Here is an 18,695-nt window from a genome sequence, read left to right on the forward strand (position 1 = left end):
TTCCAGTCTTGTTTGAATAATGCTAACACGCTAGTCTCTAACTTCCGGAGGCTTGGTCCAACATACCGGTACAGTCCTGCACTGCCCATCCAATTTCTTCCAGTCCTGTTTGAATAGCGCTAACACGCTAGTCTCTAACTTCCAGAGGAGTGGAAGGTTACGCCTTCAGCCGTAGCTTGGCAATCTGGAGATTCAGCTCCAGCTGCACTCGCGTTGTTTCCTTGTGCGCGGTTTAGACTCCACTTGCCAAACAGTGGATCCGCATTTCTGTTGGTAAGTCTGCAGCGATGGACAACTTTGGGACCCGCCGACATGCCTGATGGTTCTGTGACACCAGTTCATCACGCTACAGGCTGAGCTGTTTGATGTTGATCTTTTTCTCATTCATCACCTGAATCATGCGGCCCTCCCTGGTGCGGAGCTCTGCTATTATGCCATCCTGTAGCTGGTACAGTGTGTCGCGTGGAAGAGCAGCCAAATTAAGGCCAAGTCCCTTGATCCTTCCAACCGCGGCTCTGTCGATCTCATTCTCTGCTGCTAGCGCCCCTTCTAGTAGCACTATGGTGTTGGCCATCTTTGCGCGTAGCAGCTACTCTGCTGCTGATGTGCCTGCTGCACCGTAGGTGGCTACGGTTCCTTCCTGTGGGGGCCGCACCTATAGTTCCTGCAGTTGCGCCCTTAGGGCCCCCAACACAGTCTGTTGCTCCGACATGACTTCTTGGAGCGCTTCCTTGGTGACCTCACGAACCGTGTCGCCGATGTCGTAGAGGTCACCTTCTGTTAACGTGATCGGGTCGAAGGTCAATTTGGAGGCCTTGACCTTCTTCCGTGGACCCGATCTCTCTGTGATGCACGGCCTTTTCAATTGGGTAGAAGTTGTGGCGGGTCTACGCCTTCTTCTGCAAGGTTTGTGTCCTCTGCCTCCTGTCCCGTAGACAAGTCCTGGCCTTCCTCTTGCTGTGTTGTTGTGGCCCCTATTGTTTGTGTTGTTGCTGCAACTTCGGCGTCCTTTGCCTGCTCTGCGGACGGCCCTTACCTCCGCTGCCGCTTTTTCATGGCGCCTCTTTTTGGCCTCATCCTTTCTCCTCTGGGCTGCTGTCATATCCAGCTCCACCAAATTGAGGCACGCCACTCAGGAGGCATGATTCTACCACTGAAAAAAACGCATCATCATTGGCGATGAAGGGGAACTTGGTCCACTGCTGCGCCGGATCCTTTCGCGCCTTGATGTAGATGTTGTGCATGTCCGCCTTGAAGTCTGTAAAGCTCCGTAGACTGTTGTAAACTGTGGGGGACAGGTGCGGCCTCCTATTAATCCACATCCGGACGCTCGCCTCCATGAGCACCCAGAAGATCTTTGTCTCGCGAATCCACTTCGCGTCCTTGGTAGCCCAGAGCGACGCGTATTTTGCAGCCTCTGGTAAGTCCTGTTCGATGCTCGGGAACTGACTATCCTCTGGCAGTTCTCCCGCTACCAGCAAAATGGACAAGAGCAACCACACATAGTGGAAGGTCTTACCCTGCTCCTGGGCTTCTTTGCAGTTGGTCAAGAATTCCTCGCAGAGGAACTCGGCCTAGTTGAATTGGACCCCCTCTGCGCATTGTTCAACCAATGCAACTACCGGCACTGGTACTTCATTGTCGCGATATTTTTGCAATACCTTCCCGGCCAGGAGTTGGGTGGCTACGCGCACCCCTTATCTTTGATGCTGCTAATTGCGTAACCCCTCTTTTTCTTCTCGGGCTTGTATTTCTTCTTCATGGCTTCTGCGAGAGCCAAATCGCTGATTTGTCCTGCTATTGTCCCGGGGTCCTTTCCCTTACAGGGAAGCCGAGAAATTCGGTGGATGAGATGATCCGGATTTAAACAGGAACGCAACAAATTATACAGATAACCATAAACACAGAGATGAAGTAGAAATAATACTTCATTTCATTAATGTAAAACACTGAAATATGCTTACAAACAGAAATGGAAATAAACCAGCTAGGGCGATGGTAGCTTATCTTTGAGAAGAGATGTGGTGGCTACATGCCTCTGAACTGTCTTACAATGAGGCTCAAGGGCCCTTTTATTATTGAACAATAAGAGAAAACCCTAACCCGAGGAGATGTAACACCAAGAGTTTATGGGCACCGTTGGGATGAGTTGGACAACCAACTTCTCGGGGTCACGACTTGGTCATATTATCTCCGCTTGACGCGCATGATAGCCCATTGGAAAGATCTCTCCGAGGACTATGACGGAAAAAACGGTTTTAAACATAAAATCGTTGGCGGTAGATTTCCCAAACACGTTGTTTAGAGCCTCAAAATGGCTCCGGACGTTTAGGACCTGAAAAACTGCTAAAAATAGTAAACTATGCTATAATTAAGGAAACTGAAAAACTGAAAGAAGCAATGGTGGGGATCCAAGTGGAATTAGAAAGTGGCCACCAATATCCACCTGGATCATTCCTCCCCCCTTAGGAAGCAATGGTCCCCATTGCGTTGAGTTCCTCCATGAGATGAGGGAACTTCTGTTGAACTTGGTCCCTAGTGAGCCACTTGCCCTGGTGAAGGAGTTGGCATGCTTTGACAACTCGATACAGTTGGATATTCTACTGGCGAGTGTGCTTGATCTATGTGTCCATGATCCGATCAATTGCAGCTTGTTCCATGCAATCTAGATTTAACTCTGTGGGTGTGAGCTGTTCTGCAATGTCGGATGTGTCTAGTAATGGTGGAAAGTATGGCCGAAGGCGGTCCACATTGAACACTGGGTACAGACCAAGGAATGGGGGAATGTTGAGCTCAAATGCATTGTCTCCCACAGCCTTGGTAATGGTGTAAGGACCATATCGAAGTGGTCTGAGTTTCCGATAGACTCCGGTAAGGCGTTCCTTTTGCAAATGCAACTAGACTTTGTCGCCCACCTGAAACTTGTGGCACCCGATGCTGATCATGTCGCTGCTTGTACTTGGCATTTGATTTCTCTAGAATGTCATGGACCTGTTGGCGAATATGTTGGATGTGCTCAATGAAGCTGTTTGCCTTATCTGTTTCAGACTGGACATGAGCCAAATTTGCGTGAGTAGTTGCAAATGGCATGGCCACATCAATGGGACATAGTGGCTGGAATCCCAAGCCCACCTGAAAAGGGCTATGGCCAGTCAAGCTGTGGAGAGCCCGGTTGTAGCTGTGCTGAACATAGGGAGGCTATTGTCCCATGTGCGTTGATGCTTCGTGTTGTACATGCGCAGAATGTGTACGATCATCCTATTGACAACCTTTATCTGGCCATCAGTTTGAGGATGGAAGGCTGTGGACTTAGTGAGTTTGGTGTCCAGCGTCGACCAGAGACTGGACCAAAATGTACTGAGGAACCTGCTATCCCAATCTGAGATGATAGACTGTGGGATCCCAAAGTGTACCCACACTCGTTCAAAGAAGAGTTTAGCAGTGGCTTCTGATGTGATATTCTTCTTGCAGGCCACCATAATGGCCATCTTCGAGAACCTGTCAACGACCACCAAAACACAGTCATTTCCATGCTTAGTGGAAGAAAGGCCTGACATGTAATCCATGGAGATGGATTCCCAAGGTCGACTAGGGGTAGGCAGAGGGGTATAGAGGCCTTGCTTCTTGATGGTCGGTTTGGCAATGGCGCAAGCAGTGCATGATCTGATGTACTTCCCGACATCCTGTCGAAGATTCGGCCAATAGAAATATTTCTGCAGTACTGCCACCAATTTTTCAACCCTGAAATGCCCAGCAGCCTGACTATAGTGTGCTTCCCAAATCATCTTGGCACGCTCGCTTGAAGGAACACAAAGGTGACCCAGGTGGCATGACAGGTCATCCTGGAGGTGAAAATCTAGAACACGCTGACCCTCCAAGACTGTCTGGTACGTGTGGCCGAATTCTGGGTCGCTTTCGTAAAGCAGTGGCCAATCAGAAGTCTCGTGCCCACAAGAGTTGAGCACAATGGTTAACGCCATGATCGGTGGTCGACTGAGGCAATCTGCAACATTATTGGCGCTGCCCTTCTTATACTTGATATTCAAATGGAACTGTTGCAGGTATGTGGACCACTTCTGATGACAATCATTCTGCAATTTCCCTTGGGTCTGTATGAACTGCAGGGGTCGGTGGTGTGTGTGGATGACCGTTTCCTTCCCCAAAATGTAATGCTTCCATTATCGGAAGCCCTGCACAATGGAATACATCTCTTTGTCATAAGTGGGATACTTCCAGACTGTGTCTGAAAATGTCTCACTGTGATATGCCACTGGATGCCCATGTTGAGTAAGGACTGCCCCAATAGCATAGTCAGAGGCATCTGTCTCGACCTCAAATGGTTGTTGCAAGTCTGGTAATGCAAGAATTGGTGCCGAGCAGAGGCGATCTTTCAACTCTGTGAATGCCCCTTGTTGAGATTCGGACCAAAAGAATTTTGCTTTCGCTCCTCCCTTGGTGACTTTCTCAAGGTCCAAGTGATATGAGAAAATCCCAACACGAACCTGCAGTAGAAGTTGGCAAGGCCCAAAAAGCTGCGAAACTCTATCAAAGTGGTTGGAGATGGCCAATCTCAAATGACTTGGATCTTGGCTGGATCCACATGCACCCCCTGTTCATCAATAATGTATCCCAGATACTGAACCTGGGTCATGCCAAAAGTGCATTTCTCCAAATTGGCACATAACTTGTGTTGCCGCAATGTTTGGAGAACCTGTCGGATGTGGTGGAGGTGCTCTTCCCAACTCTGGCTAAAGATCAGGATGTCATCCAAGTATACCACTACAAATGAGTTGGTGAATGGCCGCAAGATGTCATCCATTAGCCTCATGAAGGTTGCAGAGCATTCGTCAATCCGAAAGGCATAACCAACCATTCGAAAAGGCCCTCCTTGGCTTTGAAGGCAGTCTTCCACGCATCGGAGGGTTTGATTGGTACCTGGTGATATCCTGACTTCAAATCGATCTTGCTGAAATATTTTGCCCCTTTTAGTTGGTCCAGGAGGTCATCAATCCATGGGATTGGGTACCTATTACAGACAGTGATCTTGTTCACCTCCCAATAGTCAATACAGAGTCTCCAAGTCCCATCCTTCTTCTGTACCAACACGATCGGGCTCCCACAGGCCGATGAACTCGGACAGATGTGACCTTTTTGCAGCAGCTCCTGAATCTGCCTCTTGATTTCATCGTTCTCCAGAACAGAGCGCCGATAGATTAGTCCATTGGGCAGCGGCACACCTGGGGTCAGATCAATGGAGTGCTTGACCTGACAGTGCAGAGGAACCCCTGTGGGGGAGGTGAAGATATTCTCGTACTTCTCCACGACCTTGTCCATCTGTAGTTGTCGTGCTGAGGGGCCTTGTCTGCAGGTCGTGGCCACCGTCTTCTTCTTTTCTTGACGGCGTATCATCAGGAAAACAAATTTCCCGATTTTGGAAATGAGCTTACTGCATTGTTTTACAGTGACCAAAGAGATGGCGGTAGGCGGTACTACCTCTGGTATCCTGTACAACTTATTTCCCAAAGTAACAAATAACAGCATGGGGCCTTGATTCATACACAGCATGTCACTTCCACAAGTATGGTTGTCCTAATAACACATCACAAACTTCAAGGGGAGCAATGTCACACAATACCTCATCCGTGAAGGCTTGATGTTGTATGGAAGGCAACACTGTTGGCTCACGCGAAGATCCCGTCCTTGGTGAAGCCACCCGATGGTGTATGGTTGTGGATGCGCTGTGGTCGGTAAGCCTAGCCGCTTCACGACCTCTACCGAAATGAGGTTCTTTTGGCTCCCACTGTCGACAATGAACTGTAGCAGGGAGCCCTTTACCCACATCTGGGAGTGGAAGAGACGCTCCTCCTGCTCTGGTTCTTCGGGTTCCTCCTTCTGGACCTTCGTGGTGGCAATGGTGGCATTGGGCTTCGCATCGATAATCTGCTTCTCTTTGTCATTCCCCTTATTGGGTTCTGACTCAGTCAGAACATGCATCTGATTCTGAAACTATGTTGCAGGAAACGTGGTATAGAGGTCCGTTTCTGTACGGAAACGGGTACGAAACGCGGAAACGCGATTGGTACGGCCGTGAAACGCGTTTCCGGCCGTACTGCCACGTTTCCCAAAACGGAAACGTGGCCAGTACAGCCAGAAACGCGTTTCAGGGCCATACAACCCACGTTTCCTCATTAACTTGTGTTTTTTTTAATTTGTTTTTTAATTTACTTTTAGGGAATGTTAGTGACTTCTTGTTGCTTCTAAATGCGTGTCTAAAGTTATAAAAGTGAATTTTTGCCCTAGTGTTGATATGCAGTTCATCAGGAAGTTTGAGGGATATGCATTTCATGGTAATGTTAAATTCTTAAAGTAAAAGTGATATTCTCCTTTATTTTTCATTTTCGTCCTTTTACTTAAATTTTTAACATTACCATGAAATGACTCTAGATTTTTGAGAGTGGTTTCGCCCTCATTGGATTTCATATGGAGAAAGTAGAATTTTAGATCTCACTCCAAATCCAACAGACTTATTTGTTTTTCAGGATTTTAGGATTGGAGGGATTGCAATGTTTCCATTGGATTTTATCATGTACTAGGGTATGGAACTTGTATTTAATCAAGAGAACCAAGCCCTCTATGCAGGGGAAACTCCCAATAATCAAGATCATGTAGGGCACTAGGGTATGAAACGTGTATTTAATCAAGAGCACTAAGGTCGTTCGACTATGTAGGAGGAGACTCCCAATACAACAGTGGTCCTTCTAAAGAATGGGATGTGGATGCAGAAAATCCTGATTTGGATCTCTCTCTTGCAGCCTTATAGTCTTTATTGTACTTGCAGCCTCATATATTAATATAAATAAAGGCTGATTTTGAGATTTGGATATATAATAAAGGTTGCTTTTGGATATTCCGATATTTTTATTTTCATTATGTGATCATTCATGAGTAACTGTGATGTAAATTAAATCTTAATGTTTAAGTGTAATAGATTATAATGTATCATTTATGCTTTATGGTTGCACATATATATATTTAAATATTTTCAATATATATATATATATATATATATATATATATATTCGCGTTTCCCCGTTTCCAAAATTTGGGGAGGTTGCGTTTCGTATCGCTTCCCGTTTCGGAAACTCGTACCCGTTTCGTGCAACTTAGTTCTGAAACCTTTAGCTTAGCCACCAGTGACTGCTTGGCCCGACACTCACTTGTGTTGTGAGTGGAGCTCTTATGGAACTCACACCACTTTCCCGTGTCCTTTTTCGCCTTCGTGACGCTGTTCTTTGCTTGCAGCTTTGGTGGGTTGTCTTGGGCCGCCTCGCCTTGGCTTTGTCCTTTGTTCTGCGGTTTGGGGGCACCTTTCCTTTTTTTTGGATTCGCAAATCCAAAGTCTCGCTTCTTCTGTTTAAACTTTTGCTCGACCTTGACAGCATATCGGTATGTCGTGGCAAGCGAGGAGATGTTCAGGAATTCTATTTCTTCCTGGATGTACTTGTGCAGGCAGCCATGGTATTTGAGTACCAAACGCTGCTCTGTATCCTTGATGCCCAACTTTGTGCGAAGGGTATGGAAAATATTGGTAGACTCTGGTACGTCTTGGTCCCTTTCCTGCCGCAGCGTGGTCCACTTTATGTATTGATCCTCATAGCTTCCGAAAGGGTAGTACTGCTCCTTGATGGCATCCCGGAATGAATTCCAAGTGGGTGCGATTGAAAATAGTGAGCTTGTACTTTCATCCTTCTGCTCGCAGAAGGTTTCCCACCAATCCTTGACGTGGGGGGTTGCTTTGAGAAGAACAAAAATAATCTTTTCACGACTGGAAAAATCATGAATAGAAAAATAACCCTCTAGCACATTTAACCATTTATCGACGGCATCTGAGTCTATCTGACCCTCGAATATGGGGATTTCAAAATTAACTTGTACCTTAAACGATGTGGCGTTTCCAGAGTTGCTGTTGGAAGCCGATGCGTCGCCCCTGGGTAGCCGCTGAAGGATCTGGACAAAGTTGTCCATCATCGCGTTCCTTGTCGCTCGAGGGCTTCTTCGAGCAAGATTTTGATAGGATCTCTTGCCCCCTCGTCTTTCTTTTCATCTGCTATGGGAGGCCGTCGGGATTTGCGAGGCTGGTCTTGCAAAGGTTCGACCAGTTCAAGCCCTAACTCCTTATATCCCGACCTCGTTGGGGACATGCAAAGAAAAACAGAGAAGAAAAGTAGACCGCTCTGATACCACTGATCCGGATTTAAACAGGAACGCAACAAATTATAGAGATAACCATAAACACAGAGATGCAGTGGAAATAATACTTCATTTCATTAATGTAAAACACTGAAATATGCTTACAAACAGGAATGGAAATAAACCAGCTAGGGCGATGGTAGCTTATCTCTGAGAAGAGATGTGGTGGCTACATGCCTCTGAACTGTCTTACAATGAGGCTCAAGGGCCTTTTTATTATTGAACAATAAGAGAAAACCCTAAACAACCAAAACCCTAACCCGAGGAGATGTAAGACCAAGAGTTTATGGGCCCCATTGGGGTGAGTTGGACAGCTAACTTCCCGAGGTCGCGACTTGGTCATATTATCTCCGTTTGACGCGCATGATATCCTGTTGGAAAGATCTCTCCGAGGACTACGACGGAAAAGACGATTTTAAACAGAAAATCGCTGGCGATAGATTTCCCAAAACACGTCGTTTAGGGCCTCAAAACAGCTCCAGAAGTTTAGGACCCGAAAACACGTCGTTTAGGGCCTCAAAACGGCTCCGGAAGTTTAGGACCCGAAAAACTGCTAAAAATAGTAAACTGTGCTATAATTAAGGAAACTGAAAAACTAAAAGAAGCAATGGTGGGGATCCAAGTGGTATTAGCGGGTGGCCACCAATATCCACCTAGATCATGAGATTCGCCATGATGGGAATAGGCTCCTCCAGCCATAGGTACCCATCATGCACCGGCACAGCAGCTGCCTGATGACGAAAATAGTGATGGGCGCGCAGTGAAAGTGTGGAATCCACAACAGATGAAGCAATCCGGCCTTCTCCACACCGCGCAGCCATTTTCGCAACTGTAATGTTGTGACTGGCCCCTCCGTGCTCTGCTTCATGAGGCTCTACATCTCTAAATGTGGGAACTTCTCACTATCCACGAGGTCCCAATCTTCAAACTTCATTGTGGACATGCAGCCCAGGTGCGAGCCCTCAAACACAATTCCATCAGGGAGCAGCGAGGTCTAGAGTGTGCTCTTGGTGGCATCCAAATCCTTTGGTATCTTTGTTTTCCCTCTCAGCGGAGGGACGTACTCGGGAAATTTTGCTACAGAGCGCACTGGCTGGATGTCCTCTTCCATGTCCTCTGCTTCCTCTATCTCATCGACGAGAGCCTATAGGTCCTCCTTGTCATCTGTCTCAATGGTGATAGCCTTGCCCTTTTCTTCCATTGAGAGCTTACCGAACCACGGATTCCGCGGGGACATGCAGACTAGTCCCGCTGCCTGCTTATCTTTTTTCGGCCTCGGCATCCGAGGTGATTTCGGGATTTCCAGCGCGTCCCCAGCATCTCTGGGAACATCTTGCACCATGGGGTTCTACGCGGCTACGTCAGCAGTTCTTTCTACAAAGCCCACACCTCTCCTGGTAGCTGCCATCTTGTTTGAACGGTATGTGGTCATTCACGAACTTCGGGGCTTGAATATCGCTCGGCGCTGGACACTCTGGTCTCTAATCAACTGCTCTAATCTCAAGTGAACAAGGGTTGTCCTATGGCTAGCCCCTCGAGTTTTATAGCGCCTTATGGATTCAAATTCGACTGTTCCCCCCAATTCTGGGCCATTAATGCTTTCTTGGCGGTAGATTGTCCCAAATCTTTCCCTTAATTCATGTCTTAAATGCCTGCTGCCCGCTCCCTTTTGCCTTAAATCAGACATCCCGTCATGAACAGTGACACCAACGGTCACTTCTCAGCCTACTCGCGCAGCAGTGTAGCCCCCCGTGCGTAGGCACGAACCTTGTGACACTCTGATTCTGCGCGCATCTCCCTTATCGCGCAGTTCCCAAATAGACTCGTTTATAGTCCTGCGCTCTCTTTTAACTGCCTAGAGCGTTGAGACTGTGCTCCCTACGACTAGTCAGGTGGTCGCACCACCTGTGTGAGACTTCAATTCGCCTTCCAGTATAATCCATGGAAACTCCTCAATTGCCCTTGCGACAGCCGACGCCACGCATTCTACTGTATGTAGTGTGCTCCCCTGGTTACTATGTTTGGTGAGGTGCGGTCGTAGCCAGGGCAGCAGAGTCATAAATTCTCGACGACAATCTTCTAATGCAGTGGTATGATCATCTGTATCTTGCCTTGTCATCCTTGGTTTATCGACGAGACATGCTTGCGTGATCTCATTTTCCAGCCTCTTGATCTTAGCATCCATCAAAATGCTTTTCTTCCTCAATCGTACCTGGTCCTTTTCAAGTTCGCGAAGTCTAAGGTTCCCTCGCCGAATGGCTTCCTGAATCCTTATATGTTCGACCTCGCATAGTTGTGTGATTTCTTCATCCTGGTCTTCACGCACTGTCACAACTGTGGGAGCCATTACGTGCAGATTCCTTTTTGTATTCTCTTCAGAAATTACGGTCTCTACTCTGTTCCGCACCTTTGGAATCGTTTCCGCGCTCAGGGTTTTGCACATGGTCCTATAGGCCCATCGAACCGCTGGCATGCGCAGGTCCCAATCAGTTCATCTCGCCTGGTGAACCTTGTTCAGTACTTCGCACACCCTATCGAATGCCTCTCTGTGGATGATTGGTAATGCGCATCACCTTTCCTGCAGCTGCGGTTTGTTCTGATTCTCTATTCTGGGAGTGGTGGGTGCTTGTGCGGTCTGTACAGCATATGTCCATACCCATCAGAAAAGGTGGGCACGCAAGTTGTTCCACCCTAGTTGACTGGCTCGCGTTCTGGGCTGGGGCTTCCCAAAGCATAGGCGCATCATCCTTCTGCATCTACGTCAATCCTCAAAACTTCCTTTATGCGTACCCCACCATCGTGCGGGCATTGTGCACAACGCCCATTTCAGAGCATGGAATCGCTATTGTTCTGGTACTGCGCTTTCAAATTTGCTCAGAAATTCATCCACCATTGTCAATCCATCATATGTCAGCAGCTCCCTTGCCTCTGTTGTCACGCAACGCAGTGATCTAACCATCATGTTGCAATTAAGTGTTGTTACTTCGTGCAGTCGATTCTGCCATCGCTCTACTTCTTCGTCTGAATCTGAAGTGCAGGAGCTTTCGCGCTCCCACAAAATCCTCCCATCTGCAATCAGATTCACCCAATCCTGTTCTCGCGCAGTTATCTTGTAAATACAATCGAGATCGTCATCACTATCATTGTCGCACACTGGTTCAGTGTATCGCGCTCTTTCAGCTAGATCTAGCAGTACTACTACGCATAGTGACTTTTTCTCAAAAATCATTTTGCGCTTCTTTAGATTTATGACTCTGTTCATATGAGTGGCCCAGTCTATTCCTAGTAGTGCGAGATAGGGATTACTATCATCAACAATCTCTATCACTTCAAAATCCGCCTGCGCACTCACACCTTCAATATCTACTGTTACCCCTTACAATCTTCCCATGGGAAAAATCTTCTGTTGGTTCGCTATTCGTAACTGGATAGGAGACCACTATAGCGCGAGTCTGCCCATGAGTTCCCATTTTTGTTTTGGCAGTACATTCGCGTCTGATCCAAGATCCAGGATTACCTGATCCATTTCATACTCGCTGATTTGCATAGCCAACCTCATTTCCCTTCATGTGCGTAATGCATGCTTTCCAAGTTTCTGGACCATGCAGGCTCTCCTAACCCCGCGCACCTAGTGATAAGTTCCTGTAGTCCTTTGACTGCCTTGCTGTCGCGCAGCAGTTTCATGCATGTCTCCAGAAAGGTAGTGAGCATTGAAGGATCCATCCCTGGTTCTAGTTGATCCTTACTACCTGAAGTGGAGGCCTCCGTGAAGCTCTTCTTAGCTTCCATGAATGTCTCCTTCACGCGTTCTAAATCAAATTTGGGTTCCTTTGTAGGAGCCTTGCAAACCCACGCACTTTCTTCTGGTTGCTTCCCTTTATCATCGCCCGTGGTCATACCGCTCCTGAGCATCATGTTTACATTTGGGTCTTCTTCGCGCGGCTCAGACCTCATCATCTGCAAATTCTGAGTCAGAGGGGGCTGGAGTACCCCCTTTTTCGCGCATCCTCGCTATTAGCGAAGGGCAGTCTTTTGCCTCATGATCAAACTAAGTACAGTACAAACATGATGTCCTTGTCGGGTTTGTACAATCGCGGGCATAGTGCCTTGCCCCTCCATAGTTGTAACAAATTAGTTGTCTGTGACCCCTTCCTGGTCCCATTCCGCCTCAACCTCGACCGTGCCACTGAAATTCAGCGCGCATCATCCCTGCATTTGGGTTAAGGGCTCGTGTTTCTATCTGCACTCTATAGGCAGGGGTTCGATCCATCATTAGTTCGTAGCTTCTACAGGTGCTCTCATCATGGCCTACCGACCTGCAGAAATTACAAAAAAATTGTTGGAACGTCTGCGTATACTTCTGCAATAGATGACAATTATCCGTAGTGTGTTTTCCTCCCATCTGACAGATCGCGCACCATAATGCAGGCGCCGCGCTCGGTCCTGCCTGTGCCTCAGGTCTTAACGGCATCGGCCCTCCTCTTGCCAAGTAATTCGCGAACACTGGACAGTGGTCCTTGTCATGCCCTTGGCCTTTGCATTTTATGCACCATACCTCCTCACGCACCTCTAGCCGAGGTGTCCTGTCCTGTTTCAAACTCTGCATTTCCAAACACAGATTCTACAGTTGTGCGTGGATTTGTTGGACTCCCAACCCAAGGTCTTGTATAGGGGTCTCATGTAATCTCATTGCCATCTCCAAAGCTTCGGCCTGGGTGGAAAGTTTTTGCTGTGACAGCGCCGTCCTTAAGTGCAGCATAAGTGACGCTACAAACCATGCACGGTGTTGTCCATCCGTCAAAGTCATATTGGCTTCGTGAATCGTACTCTTCAGCCTTTGGTCCAAATCCCAAGGGGTCTCGCCCGGGAGCATCGCGATCTCCTTAAACCCGATGATTGATTGTGTCTCTGACTTTGGCCTGCTAAATTCCCTGTTCAACGCGGCCTGGATTTCTGCGATTCCTGCATTTGGATGGTCATTAGAATGCTTGATGTACCATGTTAATGCGCGATCCTGCAACATGCTCACCAGTGTAGCCTTCTTAATATTGTCATCCATGACGCCTTGTGCTTCCCATACTGCTCTTACCACGAACCAGAATTGGTCTGGATCTTCATTCCCCACTCCTTTGAATACCGGTAGTTTGATCGCACTCGCCATACTGAACTGTTGCATACTGAACTGTGGTGGTGGCGGAGGTGGGGTGGGTGGAGATGGAGGTGAGGAGGATGAGACGGGTGGCGGTGTGGGTGGAGGTGGTAAACGCGGAATGCGCTACCTTATCAGACTAACTGCGCTTCTTGGAGAAACTTTCGTGAGCTCTTCCTCGCTTTCCCACGAGGGTGAAATTAAGGGACTGGTTTCTAATTCTTCGCTACCTCCGCTTCTGTAGATCTTCCCACTTCGCATAGCTCGAAACATTAATTTATTCGCATAGCCCGCTTTTCACACAATAGCATCTTAATCCAAGTGTTCAAAGATTTAATATACTTACCTCGCGGTCCCTTGAGGAAACGTTGCTCCACCTCACTGTAGCTGACGGTCGTGTCTACCGCGAACTCAGTGATAAATCCTCCTATTATTCGATCGAGCCAATGGTCCACAGCTCGCACGATCTTATCTCTTGACGCTTCTAGTCTGCGCACTAATTCCAGAGTCCACACGATTGGTTTGTCGAGCCTACACCTTCCCTAACTGTCTACTAGCTTCACGATCCACTCATACAGCTCAGAAGGAAAGGATGCAAAGAAAATTTCATGGATTTCCGTATACAAGTAGCGCTCCAACCACTATTCCTTAGATACTTGCGGATTCCTATTTTCCTGCGTCGCGAACTCGTGAATCTTCTTGTCCAACCACTCTTCAATTTCTTTCTTTGTTGGATTCTAGTGGCACGACATCAGACATCCCTTATGCAAATCCCAGTCCCGGCAACGGAACCATTTGTTGGCTTGTATGGGCCTAACCCAGGTTCAAAGGTGATTTAGCCAAACAAATCCCGGTATTACTGGCCCTTTCGACAACAATCCGCGGAGCACGCACTGAGGTCTCACCTGAAGTAGTATGGGAGGGTTCTAGAACCAGGTTTCTGCACCCTGGGGATGTCTGATGAGCTTCTGATGGTCTGCGGTTTGACCCTGCACACACGTCACTACGCGCACCTATTAGTCCTTCACAACCTGTGAGGCCGCCTTCGCGCAACCCTACCCGAGGCACGATCCATATTATACTCAAGTTCCTTTCTATTTAATCTGTTATTACTCAATTACTTAACTGATCTGTGTAAGACTAGTGATAATTAACAGTGAATCCAGCAATCATATAAGTGCGAGCGATAAACAAACCAGTGTAAATGTAAAGAAGGCAATACACAAGCAGATGCACAAAATAAGAATCAACTTCTCTTTATTATTCTTCGTTCAATATTACAGACTCAACACCACTCTGCGCACTCATCTGCAGGGGTCCTCGCACTCAGCGGCGAACTCTACTAGGCCTCCTCGCACTCAGCTGCAGAGCCTCTTCCTACTACTACGACCCAATACACTTAGACTCTTACTCTATGCTCAAACCATTCGTATTCCCTTCTCCTTTTTCTTTCTTTTACAACTTAGAGCCTCGCTCTATTTATACAATCCCATGGTCCGCGGACCATGGGTAGGCCCACATGACTTCACATTACATTATGATACTTTAGGATGGACAGCCCTATGACTCAACCTATACTTCGCGCTCTGCGCCCGCAATTCGCAAAGTCTTACAATACATTTGACCAAAACTTGGGCTTTGAGCCCCAAAACATGCTGTAGCGGGATTCCATGCCCAACATGCATTTAGGTCTCCACCTTGACTGTCTTTAGGGCAGCTTCTACATGACCATATCCTAGATCCACGACAATGTAGAGGGCAGCTTCAACATGACTACGTCTTAGGCAGCTTCATCATGACAGCGTCCTAGATCTAGGCCATGTCTTCTCCACGTGACTGTGTCCAACATGATTGACTCCTAGATCTAGGGCACGTAGAGCTAGGGCATCATCTTCTAGAAGCTACATAGATCTTTCTTCCCCATGGCAACATCTAAGCACCTCTTCTTAGGGCAGCATATCTCTTAGGATCTCTCCTCCCACCAAAACCCAAAGACAAGTTGATCTGATAATCACCTTATGAGTGACCTCAGTTGAAGATTTATTAAACAAAAAGGTATTACAGACCCATGTGCTGGTGTGTGTGTGTTCTGTGTTATTGAAACAACGGATCGATCAGATTGCCAATACACAGAAAATAAATGGAAAGACAGCAGAGAAATACAGTAAGCAACACAAAGACACAAGCATTTTTTAATAAGGAGTTCACCCTATTCTCCAGGGCTACGTCTCCGGTCCAGCTTCAGTGGTGGCCTTGTTTTATTGTGTCTTTCAGCAGAGAAATTACAATACAGGGACTCAATGTGAGTTCTCCTGAAGCAGATTTTGCTTGGTAGGGTGGTTCTTGGATTCCCCAAGCCACTCGGAGTTCACAGACTCTTGTTCTTCCTACTAGCTCTGTGACCCTTGGTCTATAGTGGAAAGAGCCAACTGTGATGCTCAATCCGGACAGATTCCTCTATGGGAAGGCTTGAATCTTCAAGCTCTCTGGTGCTCAATGCTGCCTGTGGTCAGCTCGGCCCTCTGTCTCCTCTGCTTGGCTTTACTGCTCTCTGTGCTCAGTCCTCCTCTCAGGGTTCACTGTTCACTGTCTCTCTTGGTCACTTGGACTCTTTTCTATTCCTCCTCTCTCAATCTCTATTCGACTGTCTCTGTTCATGGCTTTAGCCATTCGATCTCCATGCCTGTTCGGTTCCTCTCCCGCCTACGTCGATTCGCCTACCGCCTGCGTGCTTGGAGTTCCCTATTCGGCGTCAGCATGAACGCTCGGGAAGTAGCCACGCGTCCCCATCGAAACAGTGCCAACCTGCTTGTCGATTCGTTTCTTCGGTTATGTCGTGGATACGTTCTTTCTCCATCGTGCGGTCAACGGATTCCAAATCCCCTTAAATCGCAGCTTAATTCCCTGTCGATTCCGCTTCTGTCTAGTAGGCGCAATCTCAGCCGTCCGATCTACGCTCCTCAAGATCCGACGTCATATGCACGTCGAGCACGGTTGACTTGCTCGACCGATAACGTGCAATCACGGCGGTTTTTCTCTCACCTCCACTGCCACGCGTTGATCGCTGAGTGGGATCGCTCCGCTCTCCTCCAAAACCTCTTACCATTCAAGGGCGCCCTGATCAAAACCGCCGGTTTCCAGGTCATGGGTCCCACCTTCGTACGTTGGCGCTTTTCGTTTCTCCGCCCGCGGTTCTCCGGCTCCCAACATGACCAAGGGCTTAAGGCCCCTCCATTTCGGCCCTGTTTTCCCAGCGATGCACGATTAGCACTAATCGCGCATCGAAAATCAGCTCCTTTTCCCGTTCTGGGGCTCCCAGGGGCTACATCGACCTCCTATGCAGTCTCCATGGGCCTCGGTCAGCGCGCTTTGACCGAGGTCCTCGTCGTTCCGCGTCGGCTGCCATGGCCACTGGTTCAGGGTGTTTCCGATTGCTGTTTTGGATTTCATTCGAGATTTGTTCGACCTGATTTAGTCACGGTTCTTTGACAGTCATATATGGATCCGATTTGGATCACGGTCTCCCAACTAAAAAGCTTTTGGACCACCAAAAGTTGGTTTTCTTCAAGCATTGACTAAGTGAGGAAACTACTGTCTCACTTGTCCAATCTCAATCCACTTCGCACTGCTCGGCTTCGAACCTTTAAGCCCAATCCTGAGGTATTCCACCTGTCCACTGCGCGTCATCCTTACCTTCCTGTCCAGCACTGTATCTTCCTGCAACTCATTAAGATATTCAGGTAGCAGGTCATCAACAGAAGGCAATTGACTCTGCTCTTCAGGGTCCTCAATCATTGAAGGTTCAAACAACCTCAAGCAATCTGCGTTCACGACTGAGTAGATGTGCATGTAAGCTGGCAGATCAAGGCGAAAAGCATTTTCACCAATCTTCTCAAGTATCCTGAAGGGTCCATACCTGATAGGTTTTAGCTTCTTACCTTCACCTTGCATCCTGTCCTTGTTGATATACAGCCAGACTTGGTCTCCAACTTGAAAACTATGCTCTATCTGATGCTTATCATGCCTAGCCTTGTACTTGGCCTGGCTCTTCTCCAGCTGTTCCTGTACTGCCTGGTGGATCTCTTGGATCTGTTTAATGAACCTAGTTGCCCTGTTCACATCACTGTGTCTATCAACCATGGTATCTTTACCAAAGACAAAATCCAAGGGAGACCTTGATATGAAACCAAAGCAGGTCTCAAAAGGAGATCTCTGGGTAGAAGAGTGTTTGGCTCTATTGTAAGCATGTTGCATGTAACACAAGGGTTCATCCCAAAGCTTAGGGTGTTTGCTACAATATCCTCTCAGTAACTGGATCATTGTCCTGTTAACTACTTCTGTCTGGCCATCTATTTGTGGATGAAAAGTTGTGCATTTCTTTAATTTGGTGTCCATTAGTTCCCACAAGCTTGACCAAAACTTCCCCCCAAATCGGGTGTCTCGATTAGATACAATAAAAGTGGGTAATCCGAAATGAACCGATACATGTTCAAAGAATAATTTTGCAGTTTGTTCAACTGTAATCTGTTTACTACAGGGTATCAAAATACGCATTTTGATGAACCTATCCACAACAACATATAGATAATCATGACCTTTCCTAGATTTAGGCAGTCCTCCCACGAAATCCATGGAAATGCTTTCCCAAGGGTGAGAAGGAACTGGCAAGGGAGTGTATAAGCCTAGTTTTCTGTTGTTAGGCTTGCTTTTAGCACACATAGCACACCCCTTTACATATCTAGAAACTGTCTCACTCATTCTTGGCAAATAGCAGAACCTTTGCAGCTGTGCAACTGTTTTACTTACCCCAAAGTGACCTGGTATCAGAGAAGTGTGTGCTTCCCTAATTATCTTTGCTTTCTCAGTTTGTGGAATGTAGAGTTTCCCACAATGATATAAGAGTCCGTCCTTCACATGATAGTCCAATTCTTCTACTCTTTTGCCTTGACTCAAAGTTGCATATACATCTTTAAAGTCCATATCCTGAGCACACTGTTCTATGTAGCTTTCATGCAACACAGAATTATGCTTGAGTATGGTAGATGCATTTATAATGGGTCTAGATAACATGTCTGCAACCTTGTTATGTATGCCCTTTTTATATCTGATGACTAAATGAAACTGTTGTAGAAAACCCATCCATCTGTAATGTCTTGATTGTTGCAACTTAGTTTGAGAGTGTAGGTATTGAAGTGGCTGATGATCAGTATGTATTACTATTTCTTTGCCCATTAAGTAATGTTTCCACTTTTTCACACTTTGAACTAATGCATACAATTCCTTATCATATGTAGGA

The sequence above is a fragment of the Pinus tabuliformis genome, chromosome 7 (assembly GCF_031772625.1).
Source record: "Pinus tabuliformis cultivar Carrire ecotype Pingquan chromosome 7, CPIR1, whole genome shotgun sequence".
NCBI lineage: Eukaryota > Viridiplantae > Streptophyta > Pinopsida > Pinales > Pinaceae > Pinus > Pinus tabuliformis.